Below are 15,495 nucleotides of genomic sequence, written 5' to 3' on the forward strand. Positions count from 1 at the left end.
GTATGTGTGTGTCTGTGGGTATGGTTTGCACATGTGTGTGGTATTTGGGATCAAGCCCAGTGTGTTACACACGAGTATCGTATGTTCCACCCCTGGACCCACATCCCTAGCCCCTGTCTGCTCTTCTCTACTACTTGGAATAATTGAGTCTAGAATCCTTTGCTTTTCTCTCTTCTCTAAGCCTGAAGCTTCAATAGAGGAGTTTGAAGCATCATTTCATTACTTTACTTATATAAGAACAATAGCACAGCGGGTAGGGCATTTGCCTTACACATGGCCGACCCTTCATCCTGCTTGGAGAGCCCAGCAAGCTACCGAGAGTATCCTGCCCACATGGCAGAGCCTGGCAAGCTACCCGTGGCGTATTCGATATGCCAAAATCAGTAACAACAAGTTTCACAATGGAGACGTTACTGGTGTCCACTCGAGCAAAACGATGAACAACAGGGTGACAATGCTACAGTGCTACAGTGCTATATATTTTTTAAATTTTTGGTCCTTTAGGATCAGGCCCACATTAGCAGTGCGGGGGGGGGGGGGCTGCACGAGGCACAATGTTCAGGGTCCCGCGTGGAGTTTCGAATCAAACCTTGGGCTGTCACAGGCACCGCACATGCTTGAGTCCTTTGGGCCATCTAACCTGGCCTCTGCTTTTTTTTTTTTTAATTTGGTTGGGACCAGACAGTTTGTATAGAGATTAAGGCACTGGCATTGCGTGGTGCTGACCCCAATTGTTTGCTCCCCGGTACTCCCAGGAGCGACCCCTCCCTGCAAGCACAGAGCCAGGAATAGTCCCTAGCATTGCCAGGTGGAGCCAAAACCAACAAAATTAACTAATTTTCTAAAATGTTGTTAGGATGTCATGGATATGAAGAAAATGCACACCCTAAAATCATATAGCCTAATTCTTTTTTTATGTATTTTTTTGCCTGTGACAGCTTCATCATCCTGAAATAACAAACATGTCCACCACTCTGAAACTTTCCTCCTGTCGCTGGGAATTTCTTCCCCTTGGCTCTGAGCTCCCCGACTCCCTTCCCCAGGCAGCTTGCATGTGGAACCCTACAGAAGAAACCAACAAAAGATTTCCTTTTAAAAAGTGTTCTTGTCTAATGTTTTTGAAAAGTTGCTGATGTAAACCTCCTGAAGCTCTAAACTTACTTGCTAATCCATGTGAAACAGAGTGATCTGCTTTGATTGTCTGGCACACTCCTCACACTAAGAAATAAATAACATACAAGAAAATTGCCAGACAGCCAGGAACATACCGGCCTTGTTTTAATAAGCCTATGGAAGAGAAGTATTTGCTCTGCTTACAGCCACACAAAGCATTCTTTCCTATGGAAAAGGGGGTGCCAGCTCATTGAAATGGTCCAAGTTTTTGTTAAAAAGTGAGAAAAGCACATGGTTAAAGAAAATATCCACTTAGGTAAAAAGAAGTCAACCCCATTTCACCAGAGTGGAAATATCCACAGACTTGTCAATTACTGAGTAACTTCTCCATCAATACTTAACAAATGAACTGGCAACTGCAACTTGGAAAAAGAAAAACAAATGTTCAGTGTTTCTTCTTTGTTTGGATTGCACTTGAATCTGGGGAGAAAATGCCTTCTTTTTTAGTGATGGGAAACGTCAGGGAAAGTTCTGAAGATCTGGAGCACCTTGCGGGAACTATGTGCGCCTAGAGTCACAGACTTCAACTCCTGCTGGTGTGATGGGAAGGTTCACCTGAAGAACCACCAGGGTCCCCTCAAGATCTAATAAATTGTGTGGCCAATGGAATACTATGCAGCTGTTAGGAAAGATGAAGTCATGAAATTTGCTTATAAGTGGATGGACATGGAGAGTATCATGCTAAGTGAAATGAGTCAGAAAGAGAGGGACAGACATAGAAGGACTGCACTCATTTGTGGAATGTAAAATAACATAATATGAGACTGACACCCAAGGACAGTAGACACAAGGGCCAGGAATATTGTCCCATAGTTGGAAGCCTGCCTCATGAGCTGGCGGGAGAAGGCAGCTAGAATAGAGAAGGGATCGCTAAGACAATGATGGCTGGAGGGATCATTTGGGATGGGAGATGTGTGCTGAAATTAGATAAAGGACCATGCGTGATAGCCTCTCAGCATCTGTATTGCAGACCATAATGCCCAAAAGCATGGGGAAAATTGCCTGCCATGGAGGCAGAGGGAGGCTTGAAAAGGGAGGGTATACTGGGGACATGGGTCGTGGAGAATGTGCACTGGTGGAGAGGTGGGTGTTTGATCATTATATGACTGAAACTCAAACATGAAAGCTTATAACTGTTATCTCATGGTGATTCAATAAAATAATGATAATAAAGTGTGTGGCCATTCCAAGACTTTGTCCGGTGTCCAGTAAAGAGCTTGACAGAGTTAAATTTACTTTGAAGTGAACCTTTACCTTTTGGGGGAGGGAGGAAGCATGTACCTGCATGCTCAGGGGCTACTCACCATCAGTACTCAATGTTCCTCCCTGCAACGCTGGGGATCGAACCCGGAACTCCTGCCTGCAAAGCACGGTCCCCTTCCCTCTACCACTGTCTCGATTTTCCCAACCACCCCTCACACCTGACCCCGTAGCAGGCCCACATACTTCATTTTATATTGCTTGTCACCATTAATTGGCTAATGGAGTGTTCAACATATATTTCCATAGAAGAAAAGGTGTGCAAACTGTTGCATCTCACCCTGGGGACATTAAGTGCTTGTATGAGTGTTTACCAAGTTGTTGTTGCAAGTTAAGCCTTCTGTGTTCATGTTTTGTCAGTCGAAACAGGTTGGCTTCTACATTACATCCCATCCAACCTGGTGTGCTCCTACCAGGATATCAGTGCTGTAGAGTTTGGAGATGTTGCTCCAGAAAATCCAGAATGTTTCCCTGGACGGTTGGCCAGAGGCATGAGGCAGCTTTGGAGTGTGGGAGCATCTACGGGGCTCTTTTATAGGGTGGGAGCAGTCCTGCCCCCACTTCGAGATCACCCCCAAGGTCTCAGCCAGGAGTAGGTGTCTAAGAAACTTTTGTGGCTAGTCGATATCTTCTGAGATGTTATTTGTGAGTTTCTGCACCAGAGCTGGAAGATGAGCTTACGTGGCAGCAGTCGCGGGATGTGGGTCCCAGCCTTATCTAGGTCCAATTTGTTCCCCAGAACCTGATACTGACCTCTCTCCCAGACCCATCCGGGTTTCTCAGGACCTGCCACTCTTCGTATCAGCTTCTCACATCTGAGCGCGCTTGGCAGATGCCCTTCTCATAGTGAGCCTCTCTCCACCCTCCGTGGTGGAGGGGCTCTCCTGAGTCCAACCCCGACCAGCAGGGACCCCCACCCCCAGTTCCATGAGGCCACGAGTGACAAGCCGGGACTCCCATGACGCAGGCCAGCGCCTTCCAGACCAGTCGGGCACAGCTGCGCTGGACACATTTCCGCGCCAACGTAAAAATCCCATCAGACACAGCGTTTACACAGGTCCCCCCTTCTAAATAGAAGCTGTCACCGTGAAGATCACAGAAGCACTGGCACTGGGGAAATGCCGTTCTCAGCAGAGCAAGGTCTTAATCGGAGTGGGCAGTAGGTGAAATTGCTCATCGAGTCATTCTCCAGAGGACGCCTGCGATGATTTGAGCAAAGCACCCAAAGGGACCTCACCCCACCCCACCCCCACCCATGGGAGCTAAACGCGCGCAGTGGGACAGCTGGCGACGGCCCGTCCTCTCCTTAGCAGTATGAAAGGTGACTAAAGCTCCATCCAAGCAGACTGTCTCCCATTGCTTTTTTTTTTTTCTGCAACTGCATTTTTTTTTTTACCACTTTGCGGTTTAGGTCATCAGAAAGCGGCCAGCACTGCTTATCTGGGAACTCAAATTCTCCTGCAACACAATGAACCCCTGAAAGCAATGGAGGCTTTGCCAAGTGGCTAGAGCTGAAGCTCTTTGATGTCCTCCAGACAGAGGTTCCCCCTTTACCCCTTGATCTTTGTCTATGCCCCCCAGCCCTGCCCTGGTTCCACCCTTCCACTCTTCCCATTGAAATCCCAGCTCCTCTTCCAGGCCCAGCTCAAATTGCACCCCGATTGTCAGCAATCTTTCTCACAGCCCTGGAGTCTGATAGCGTGGAGTCCCCACACCACAAATCAGGCTCCTGGCAGGTATTGCTTTCCTCATGAGATCAAAGTGTTCTCTCTAATCTCCTTGGAATTCTGAAATCTCTTAGCATCCCACCCTCTGACTCTATCACTACATAGAGCACTTGGGAAATGGTTTCGATTGAATTAGAATATTCATAAATGAGGAGTTTCATGACATACAAGCTGGTTTTTAAATACAACAAAAGTTTGGTTTGGGGTTGGAATGATAGGACAACAGATAGGGCATTTGCCTTGCATGCAGTTTGACCTGGGTTCAATTCCCAGCATCCCATATGGTTCCCAGAGCACTGCCAGGAGTAACTCCTGAGTTCAGAGCCAGGAGTAACCCCTGAGCATTGCAGGATGTGTCTCAAAAAAGCAAAAAATATTAGTCTGGATTGATTATGTTGTAGATGGAGGGGAAATCTGACTACGGTCCTGAGGAAGCCAGGTCTGAAGATCAAGTTCAGGACCTGAGAGGCATCCCAGAAAATAGAAAACTCAGAGGAGAAAACGAGCCACTGTAGGGAATGGTTCAAGGTACCTTTGTGCTGAATTTGTGCTGAAATATCTGCAGAGACTTGTATGCGCGACCAAGGACATGCAAACGGTGAAAGTTGAGCCTTACAGTGACCGTACAGGGCTGGAAAGTGATTCCTACAGACTATCGTATTTCCACTTCGGAGCTTGTACAGATCTGCTCATTCCCTCCACCTAGGCACGCCCCCTCATCTATATCTCTGTCTAAGCCAGCACTTCCACTTGTGTTGCTATTCCTCCAAAGTGCACCATCATGCCTAAAACCAACAACAGTCTCCGTTACAATAAATTCACTTTCCTCTAAGCCTAACTTAGCTGCAGGTCAAGGTTATATGCTCAGTATCCCCAGTTGTGCTCACAGAGAGTACACTCAGTGAATTCCGGAAGAACACAGAAGAATGAATGAATGAATTGGTGAACAGATCCTGCCAACTTGCCAGACCCTTCCTAGGGGCTAGCAAACATGAACTTTCCTTCTAGTGTGTTAAAGGAATTAAATGATGACTGCATATATTATTCATTGATGCCTTCTACAGGCAGTGAATACAGGACAGTCGGAGAACTTCATTAAATAGAAATGAATGTGAAACAACCCCTGAGTCAACTGAAACCAAATAGCCCCAGATTATCTAAATCTAGGATTAGAAACAATTAAATGTAAGACTATTCAGTCATTGATCCATTAACAAAGACTTGGACTAAATGTACAGGGCAATATAAATGTCATAGGATGATTGAATTCCATGTCATGCTCTCTCCTCGATATTTGTGAGAACAAAAGCCTCTATGAGACATATTTCCTATTTTCCGTTTGGAGTTGGAACCAAGAATTGACTGACTTCACTGACTTTTTCTCCTCATCTAAATCCTGGTTTTACCTATTGCTGTTTTGTCTTGATTTTTAGGTTTTTTTATACTGTAGGCTGTTATTGTGTTCACATGTAGAGTTCTGAATATACATGTTTTACCACCTCATTGCCTCCAGAGTGGCCAGAACTTTCTCCCAAGGACCTCATGTCACTTCCATTTCACCTCATCACTCTCCTGCTCCCCTACTCCCACTGTTAATAAGTTTTGTGATCCAGGACCAGAGTTTGTCCTGGTTCAGTACTCTTTATTCCTTAGTCCGGACTCTTGGTGTTTCACAGATGAGTGAGTCCATCTGATATTGTCCCTTTTCTCTCTGTTTCCTTTCACTTAACATGATGCCCTCCATTTCCAACCAGGTTTCAATGAACAGCAAGATTTCTTCCTTTTTACAGCTGCATAGTAGTCCATTGTACATTTACACACAACTTCTTCATCTATTCATATATTGTTGAACATTTGGTTATTTCCATATCTTGGCTATTACACTATGGACTGCAATGAATGTAGATGTGCACTTATCTTTTCAAATGAATGTTTTTGTGTTTGGGGATAGACATGAAGAATTGGAATCATTGCATGATATGAAAGCTCTATTCTTACTTTTTTGAGAGATCTCATACTGTTTTCCATAGAGGCTGAGCCAGATAAAATCCCAACTAACGGTGCAGAAGGGCTCCTTTCTCACCACATCCCACCAACATCGGTTATGTCCGGCCTCTTGGACAGATCTGTCCTCTCACAAGTAGCTCACTGTTGTTTTGGTTTGTATTTCCCTGATGCAAGGGACAATGAACACAATCATATGCCTCCTGGCCTTCTGCATATTCTTCAGGGAAGTTTAATCATCTCTTCTCCTTATTTTTGAATGAGATTGTTGGTTTCTTTGGTGGCCATTCTGAAGCTTTTCAGAGTATCTTTCTGCATTAGGTGAGGGACAGCTCTCAGCCATGAGCAGTCACCAAATTGATGGGAGAACAAGAAAGGCTGAAGAAAATAATTTAGTAATTCCCTAGAGGGGGTCCAGAGAAAACAAACCCTTGGACTATGACAGAAGAACTGAAGTTCCGTGTGAAAGGGTGGGGACAACAGGACTGGGACATCTAGGGTGGACAGGAAGGACGCAGGGACAGAGGAAAAAGCTTTGAGGCACATTTGTGGTAGTTATGGTACAGAAACTTTAATGCCAAAAGCATAAATGCCATCACTGATGCAAACCATATTTCCTGAATAATAGGAATAGATGAAAATAGTCACTCACTGAAACACAGTTCCAAAGTATGGGATGCAGGGGCCAGAGAGATAGTACAGAGGGTAGGGTGCTTGTCCTGCATGTGGCTGACCCAAGTTCAATCCCCAGGATCCCATATGGTCCCCTGAGCACTGTCAGGAGTGATTCCTGAGCACAGAGCCTGGACTAAGCCCTAAACACTAACAGCTGTGGCCTGTAAATAAACCCAAAAAATTACTGGGGACATCAGGGAGTTGCTCATTTGTTAACTCACTTAGTCTTTCTTCATGCATTAAACATACATTCAATTCTTGTTCCTGCCAAATAATTTTCTAGATATGTAAAGACCCAAAGCCAAAAATAAGGCATGCTCCTTATCTACAAGAAGACCACAGGAAGATCCATCAGGAAAAAGAGTTGGTCAGAAATCACTGTGGACCAGGGAGAGAATCCAAAGGACAGAAGCACTCACTTTGCATGTGGAAACCCCAGGTTCAATTCCCAGCATCTTGTGACCCAGAGTACTGCAAGGAGTAGGTAGATCCCAGGAAGTCAACTCATGATTATCACTGAGCTGTGTTTGACTCACAAATATATTGTCTGGAGTAATAGAGCTTGGATTCACTGAGAAGATGAATTAAATGGGAGAGAGAGAGAGAGAGAGAGAGAGAAGAAAAGTGGGTTGGGAAGTTAGCAGGAAGGAAATTGTGGATATTGGTGATGGGAAATATACACTGGTGAAGGGATGGGTGTTGGAACACTGTATGACTGAAACCCAATCATGGACAACTTTTGAACTATTTATCTTGCAGTGATTTAATAGAAAAAAAAATTTAAGAATACATGAAAAAAAAAGTCACGCTTGCTCTTCAAGTCCATGTTCCCCCCTGCACACGTATCTCACTTGCTCCTCTCTTTCTTTGCTGCCTGTTTCCACTCTGGAGAAACCTGTGTTCTCTCTTAAACTTCTTGCTTTCTCTCCCCGTACATCTTTTGAAATAAGTTGTAATAAAAACTATATTGCTTAAAGATAAAAGATTAAGAAGTCATTTCCCATCTCTGAGAAATAGAAGAGTTCTGTTTTTGGCCACATCCAGTTGTGCTCAGGGCTTACTCCTGGCGTGCACTCAGGGATCATTCCTGGCAGGGTTGGGACATTATGGAATACTCGGGATAGAACCTGGGTTGGACACATGCAAGGCAAGCACCCGACCCACTGTACTATCTCTCAACCCTAGGAGAAAGCCCCTTAGAAGAGGGATAGTGAAGAAACGGCCTGGAGTCTTCATAGCTAAGCAAATCGGGCCTAAACACCAACAAAGGCAACTTTCCTAGATAATTCCAACACTTCCCGACTTGTCTGGGAAGCGATTCTTCTGGTCCAGGGACCATCTCCTCCTCCAATCTGTGGCCAGCCAGAGGAACTCCTCCCTTCATTTGCTGTCACCCTGGATGTGTTTATTTTTCATCATTGTCGCTAATTCATTAACCTCGCTCAGAGGAATGCGGGCTCATCAAAGGACCGTTACCAATACTTGTGTCAGTTTTCCGACTTAATTTCTCACCATGGAGGAGAAGCCACAGAGCTGTGGGATGTTTCTGTTTCATGAGCACAGAGTTTTTCCTCACATTCCTGGATTCCTGGATGAGAAAGAAAATTAACGACTGCAAAATATTATTATACATACATGTATATATTGGATAGTTTTATATATAAATACATAATTCTGCCTAATTTTATAAATAATAAATTATATATATTATAAAATATATAAAACAGAGGTGGAAGGGAAACTGGGGACACTGGTACTGGAAAATTACAATGGTGAAGGGATGGGTGTTGGAACATTTTATGACTGAAGCACAATCATGAACGATTTTATAATGCTCTATCTCACGGTGATTCAATAAAAATTATGAAAATTTTGAAAATGGATGTGCTCTATGCAATAATGATGATAATGATGCAATAACAATGACAACCATTTCTTGGTAATTGGTTCATTAAATACTTTGAACTAGTTTAAATAGATATAAAACATATTTTATATGAATATATAAAGTTATAAATATATAAAACATTTAATATGAATATATAATCATAAACATACAAAATAGATTTATATATAATTATACAAAAATTATATATAAATGTATTTAATTGGACACTTTTAAGCTACCAGGAGTATCTCGCCTGCATGGCAGAGCCTCACAAGCTACCCGTGGCGTATTTGATATGCCAAAAACAGTAAAAACAAGTCTCACAATGGAGACGTTACTGGTGCCCGCTCGAGCAAATCGATGAGCAACAGGATGACAGTGACAGTGACATGTATATAAAATCTCAGGTCAGAACTCAAACAATGTTGAGTTCTGACCTGAGTTCCCGGGGAACCAAACAATGCCAAGAACTGAACCCCAGCTTCCTGCATTCACCACATGCCGTCAGCCTCCGCCCACTGGCCTCTCTCTCAGCGCCATGAGCTATATTTATAACTTTAACTTTTAAGTGTAGGAGGGGGGCATACCAGGCAGTACTCAGGGATCAGTCCTGGTGGTGCTCAGGGAACCACAGGCACTGCCAGGGACCAAAACATAGTTGGCGAGTACAAGGCTTATCCCGTGCACTATCACTCTGGCCCGCTGCCTCCTATGTGCAAGTGTAATAAACACCGGGTGAGATATTCCTCACGAAAGAAGGTGGGCTTGGGATGGCTGCTTCCCTGGTGTGGCACCTGCAATCCCCGCTGAGCCTGCCCGGGCAGCCTGTCTCCACTTCTTCCCTGGCGTGCAGATGGTACGGCGGTCACCCTGTACCTTGACTCGGCTCTCTCCCCTCAGTCTCGAGGCACAGCCGGGGTCCAAAGGAGCACGGGGCCCACCCTGTTCCCTGCTGCTTCTGCAGCATCTTAAGTGCCTGGTAGATAACAGGATTCTGATCCTCATTAAATAAATGATTGGTTGAATTACCCCCAAATAGCTTTTCAGTCATCCTCTGGGTTTGCTGAAGAAACGTTATCTGTTACCAGGGGAAGGAACCCAGTGAAACAGTTTAGGGCCGCTGCCCAGAGGACAAAAGGGCAAAACACTGATCAGAGAAGGAACTGGAGCTTGGGATAACTATAAGGCATCACCCGTGCTGAATCTCACCGTCCTGTCCAGTGCCGGGGAAATACCGTCAGCAAGGAGGACCTTGCTCTTCATCCTACAACGTTAGAGCATCAAAACCAGGAGACACAGGGCCAGAGATAGTACAGCGAATAGGTCGTCTGCCTTGCACACGGCTGATGCAGGTTCAATCCCCGGCATCCCATATGTCCCCCAAGTACCACCAGGAGTAATTCCTGAGTGCAGAGCCAGGATAACCCCTGAGCATCACTGGGTGTGACCAAAAAAAAAAAAAAAAAACAGGAGACGTTTTTGTTGGCAATTTTCTGAGCCCAAAGCAAGCAGCTAATGACAATTAAAAGTAAATGCATTGGGGCTGGAGCAATAGTACAGCGGGGAGAGCGTTTGTCTTGCACACGGCCGACCCGGGTTCAATTCCCAGCATCCCATATGGTCCCCTGAGCACCGCCAGGGGTAATTCCTGAGTGCAGAGCCAGGAGTAACCCCTGTGCTTCGCCGGATGTGACCCAAAAAGCAAAAAAAAAAAAAGTAAATGCATCACTCTGTCCAATGGAGTAAAGGCAGCCAGGTTCTGCACACGGCCCAATTGGGCCAGTCACAGGGATGGGTGCTGGAAGGAGCTGCGGGGCAGTCTTGCGTATGTCCCCAGCACCCTGTGACCTCCCAAGCACTGTTAGGTGAAGGCCTAGAGGCTCCTGGGCATGGCTGGAGTTTCCTGCATGGTCAGCCTGAGCAACACCACATTCTCCAACCCTGCATTGAACCACCAATCCTGTTGACCAGGTAATCACTGGTTTGGCCCCTGAGCCCCTGGAGCACCACTTGGGGAGGTCCCCTATAACGGATGCATGTTAGGGAAAGGTGGTTATAAAGGGCTGTGATAATATGCACAAGCCCAGAGCAAGAAGGGCCTGTGGAGCACTTGTTTTGTCTTTGCTTGGGGACCCACACCCAGCTGTGCTCAGGGATCACTGCTGGTGGTCCTCAGAGGGTCATACATGGTCCCAGAGATTGAACCATGTCAGCCACTTGCAAGGTAAGTGCCCGAAGCCCTGTACTGACTTTCCAGTCTCATGGCTGTTGTTTTTTTGTTTTGTTTTGTTTTGTTTTTTGCTTTTTGGGTCACACCCGGCGATACACAGGGGTTACTCCTGGCTTTGCACTCAGGAATTACCCCTGGCGGTGCTCAGGGGACCATATGGGATGCTGGGATCCAAACCCAGGTTGGCCGTGTCAAGGCAAACTCCCTACCCGCTGTGCTATCACTCCAGCCCCTGTTGTTTTTTTTTTTTTTAACTTTTATGAAACTTAAAGATTTCTCTTTAGGGGCTGGAGAGATAGCACAGCGGGTAGGGCGTTTGCCTTGCACGCGGCCGACCCGGGTTCAAATCCCAGCATCCCATATGGTCCCCTGAGCACGGCCAGGGGTAATTCCTGAGTGCAGAGCCAGGAGTAACCCCTGCCAAAAAGCAAAAAAAAAAAAAAAAGATTTCTCTTTAACCCATGCCCAAACATTGGAGTGTGCTTCTCCCAGAAAAAGGACTAAAAAACTGAATTGAATAAATGAGTCCATTTCTACCTGTGATGCAGTTGTGTTGCAAGGCTCTAGAATCTCAGTTATTAAATCTTTACTGCTTTGGCTTTCACAAAATGATTCATTTAGCCCGCAATATGGATTTACAAATTGCTCATCTATTTCTGGACCTCGAGAGACGTTATACAGGAATTGAGTTCCAGTTGAGTAGCAGGTGGAATGGGCACAAAAAGTCCCTACACGTACAGATCGGGCTTAAAAGAGCACAGGGGTGTGAGGCGGCGAGCCATAAGTGTGCTGGGGGGCTGGGCTTTTGATGGTGACACCTCCCCCACCTTTACCCACAGAACACCAGCAGACACGTACAGGCGCTGGCCTGAGTAAGGAACAGACACCCCACACTCCTTATTCTCCCAGGAGAGAAGGGGACAGGGCTCTCCGGGGTGCTGTTGCTTCACCCCAATCTTGTCTGATTCCTGGTGGGGCTGGAGGAGGGCCTCAGAGAGAGGGAATTAAGCGACACTGTGGGTTGACGGAGGCAACGGTGCAGCTTCTGAATGTTTATGGAATTGATCTGATGCTGGTTAACACTCCTTAAGGGTCAGAGGGGTGCTTTGGGGGTCTAGAGCACAGAGAGGTGCTAACTGGTGTCACATAAACACACACACACACACACACACGCACACACTCACACACACACGCAGGCACGCACACGCACGCACGCACTATTCTACCTCGCTCCTCCCAGTCGGCCCAGCAGGAAGCAGAGTGTCTGAGCAGGGAAGTCTCAGTTTACCCACGACATTTCCTAAAGTATATACCATCTTTGAAAAAACAAAAAATAATAATAAGGATTTATTGGAGCTGATAGTGGGGCTGGAGTAATAGCACAAGGGTAGGGCATTTGCCTTGCACGCGGGCGACCTCGGTTTGATTCCCAGCATCCCATATGGTCCCCTGAGCACCGCCAGGGGTAATTCCTGAGAGCAGATCCAGGAGCAACCCCTGTGCATCGCCAGGTGTGACCCAAAAAGAAAAAATAAAATAAAAGACACGACCTATTGGAGCTGATAGTACAAGCAGGGCACTGGTCTTGCAGCAGACTGACCCGGGTTCAATCCACAACACCCCTCATTGTCCCCTAATCTAGGAATGATCCCTGAGCACAGAACCAAAAGTAAGCCCTGATTACTACCCACTGTGGCTCAAAAACCAAAATAATAATAAAAAATTTTTTAAAGAAATAAATGGAACGATTATCTGCCTACCGGGTTCTTAAAAACTGTTTCATTGTAGGCACTGTGGTTTCCAACACTGCAGATGGTGGTTTTCTGGCACAAAACGGTCCAGCACATCCTCCACCGCTTCCTTCCCCCCGCCCCCCACTCTGGATGCACTCAGGCTCAGCAATTAACACACTGGTGGGGGGGGGGGACCAACCCACCTCCGGATTAAGCAGGGCGAGGACCCAGGTGGGTGATGACAATCTACTGAAAAGGCTGCCTCTGGCGCTGGAAAGCCAGGTTTGCAAAACTCACCGGTTCAAAACTCTCCTTTCGGGAAAAAAAGAGGACGAGCAAACCCTCCTCATTACGAAGCTCATCCTCCTTGAAGGTGAGGCGAGGGACAGGACAGCAGGGCGATGGCCGGGGACGAGGCTTTGACCTCACGTCTGGGAACTAGAGGATCCAAACACTGTTTCCTGCACTGAACGGGACTGCCAACACTGACTTCTGAGCCGCTGCCTTAACTGACACATGAAACACCCAGCCCCGGGCACCAATGACTCCGTACAAACGTTGGCACTTGGTGCACAGGCTCGGGGCTCAATCCCTGGCGCTGGGGTCCCCCGGCACCCCCCAGGAGTTATTGATGCCTTATAAGCACGGAGCCAGGAAGAGTCCCTGAGCCTGGAGAGCTGCGGCTCCAAGCCCCCAAACCAAGGCACCTGGCCCTGACGCCCACCCTGCGCCTCCAGCCTGGCCCATTTCTCCTCCTTTCCCCGGCCCCACCTCCACACCAACTCGGGGCGCCTTTGCTCCGCCTACCCCCAAAGATCTCCACTTCACAGATTCGTCTTGGCCCCCCACCCACTGTGGGCTCCGTCCCAGAGACCTTGAGGCTTCCGACGAAGCCAGGCACGTCCGGGGCTTTCCTGGCCTGTGTGTATTTGTGGGGGTGAGGCACGGGGGGTGGGGGGACAGCCCCTTACCGGCCGCTCCCCTCTGCAGTCTCTGCAGGTTCAGAGCCTTGAGGCTTGCAAGGGTGGAGCTGAGAAAGATGTGGCGAATTGGAGTCATCTCTCTGGGTCAAAGAACCCCTGGAGCGATAGCACAGCGGGTAGGGCATTTGCCTTGCATGCAGCCCACCTGGATTCGATTTCCAGCATCCCTTATGGTCCCGGAGCACCACCAGGAGCCATCCCTGAGTGCAAAGCCAAGAGTAACCCTTGTGCATCGCTGGGTGTGACCCAATAAGCAAAAAAAAAAAAAAAAAAAAAAGCCCACCACAGCTGTGCCAGCTGCTGGCGGGGCCGCCTTGTGAAGGGGTCACCTGGAATCCCCGAGGCCCCTTCCTTTGGAAACCGAGGACCACCTGACCCTCCTGTTCCCTCACAACCCTTGCCAGGAAGAAATTCAGCTCTGACTGTTTCCCACCCGCACTTCTGCCTGGCCCCCTGCCCTAGCCAGGGCCTCAGGGGAGCGTCAAGGGGGCAGGAGGGCCGCGCCCTTGTCAGCTGTGCTCACATAACAGATGCCCCAGTGGCATGCGGCTGCCTGAGCAGGGCTCAAACTGGGACCCAGGGAGTCTCCTGGCAAAGAGATCACTGAGTCAGTGATGGTCGGAGGGATCGTTCGGGATGGGAGATGTGCGCTGAAAGTAGGTAAAGGACCAAACGCGATAGGCTCTCAGTATCTGTATTGCAAACCATCATGCCCAAAAGGAGAGAGAGAGTATGGGGGAAAATGTCTGCCATGGAGGCAGGGGGAGAGGAGGGATGGTGCAGGAAAAATACTGGGGACATTGGTGGTGGAGAATGTGCACTGGTGGAGGGATGGATGTTTGATTATTGTATGACGGAAACTCAGACATGAAAGCTTTGTAACTGCATCTCGGGGTGATTCAATAAAAATAAAAGGGGGTGGGGAGTCTCCTTCATGGCCTCAGCACTCTGTGCAAATGCCCCACTGGGGGCCAGGGAGATAGTACAGTGGGTAGGGCGCTTGCCTTGCGCTTGGCCCAAAGGGTTTCATTCCAGGCATCGCATATGGTCCCACAAGCCACGCCAGGAGTGACCCCTGAACCAAGAGTAAGCCCTGGGCACTGCCAGATGTGGACTCCCCCCCAAAAAAAATAAAATAAAAACAGAAGTGTCCCATGGCTGTGTCTCCCCTGGCCGGTCTTTTGTGGCTTGGGATCAGCTGTGCCAACTGAAACACAGTCCGGAGGAAGGGGCCCTGGAGAGAGCGAGGTGGCATGGCCGTTCTGGGCTTCTATGGTCCAGAACTGTCATTTGCCTTGAGGACTATGGTGTTTCCAGGAATAAATCTGAAAGTCCAGGAAAGAACAGCCACTCTAGCACTGGCAAGAAAGGCAGGCGAAGACCTTCCTCGGGGAAAAGAGAGGCTCCCGATGCCCAGAGAAGGCTGGCACTGTGCAAAAGGCAGGCGTCGAGAAACGTCCCGATTCCCTTCCCCTAAAATGAAGCCAAAAGCCAACAGGCCCTCCCTCCCAAGCTCTCCGCCCACCCGGCCCACTGCCCAGGGGCTGAGGACCTTCGCAAGAAGCAAAGAAGGAATTTTTTTTCCACCTCTCAAATCTAAACAGTGTTCTTCCTCCTCGGGTTTCATCAGCTTTTCTCACTTGTGATCGTTCTTTTCCCAGAAAGATAACGGTGACAGAGAATCTCTCTCCCCTGGACTGTGCCATTCACATCTGGTGTTAGAGTCGGTTCCAAATTCCTTTGTTGTTTCACTTCCTTGTAAGATTTTCCATAGGTAACAGTTTCTATTAAGTCCATAAATCAGCCATTTGCAGATGGCCTG

The 15,495-nt window shown here is 47.6% G+C and overlaps 1 pseudogene; it reads left to right on the forward strand.

The window, feature by feature from the left end:
* Positions 1 to 3,391: 3,391 nt before the first annotated feature.
* Positions 3,392 to 15,495, forward strand: part of LOC101541568 (calcium uniporter protein, mitochondrial-like) — a 68,809-nt pseudogene continuing 56,705 nt past the window's right edge.

The sequence above is a fragment of the Sorex araneus genome, chromosome 4 (genome assembly GCF_027595985.1).
Source record: "Sorex araneus isolate mSorAra2 chromosome 4, mSorAra2.pri, whole genome shotgun sequence".
NCBI classification, from domain to species: domain Eukaryota; kingdom Metazoa; phylum Chordata; class Mammalia; order Eulipotyphla; family Soricidae; genus Sorex; species Sorex araneus.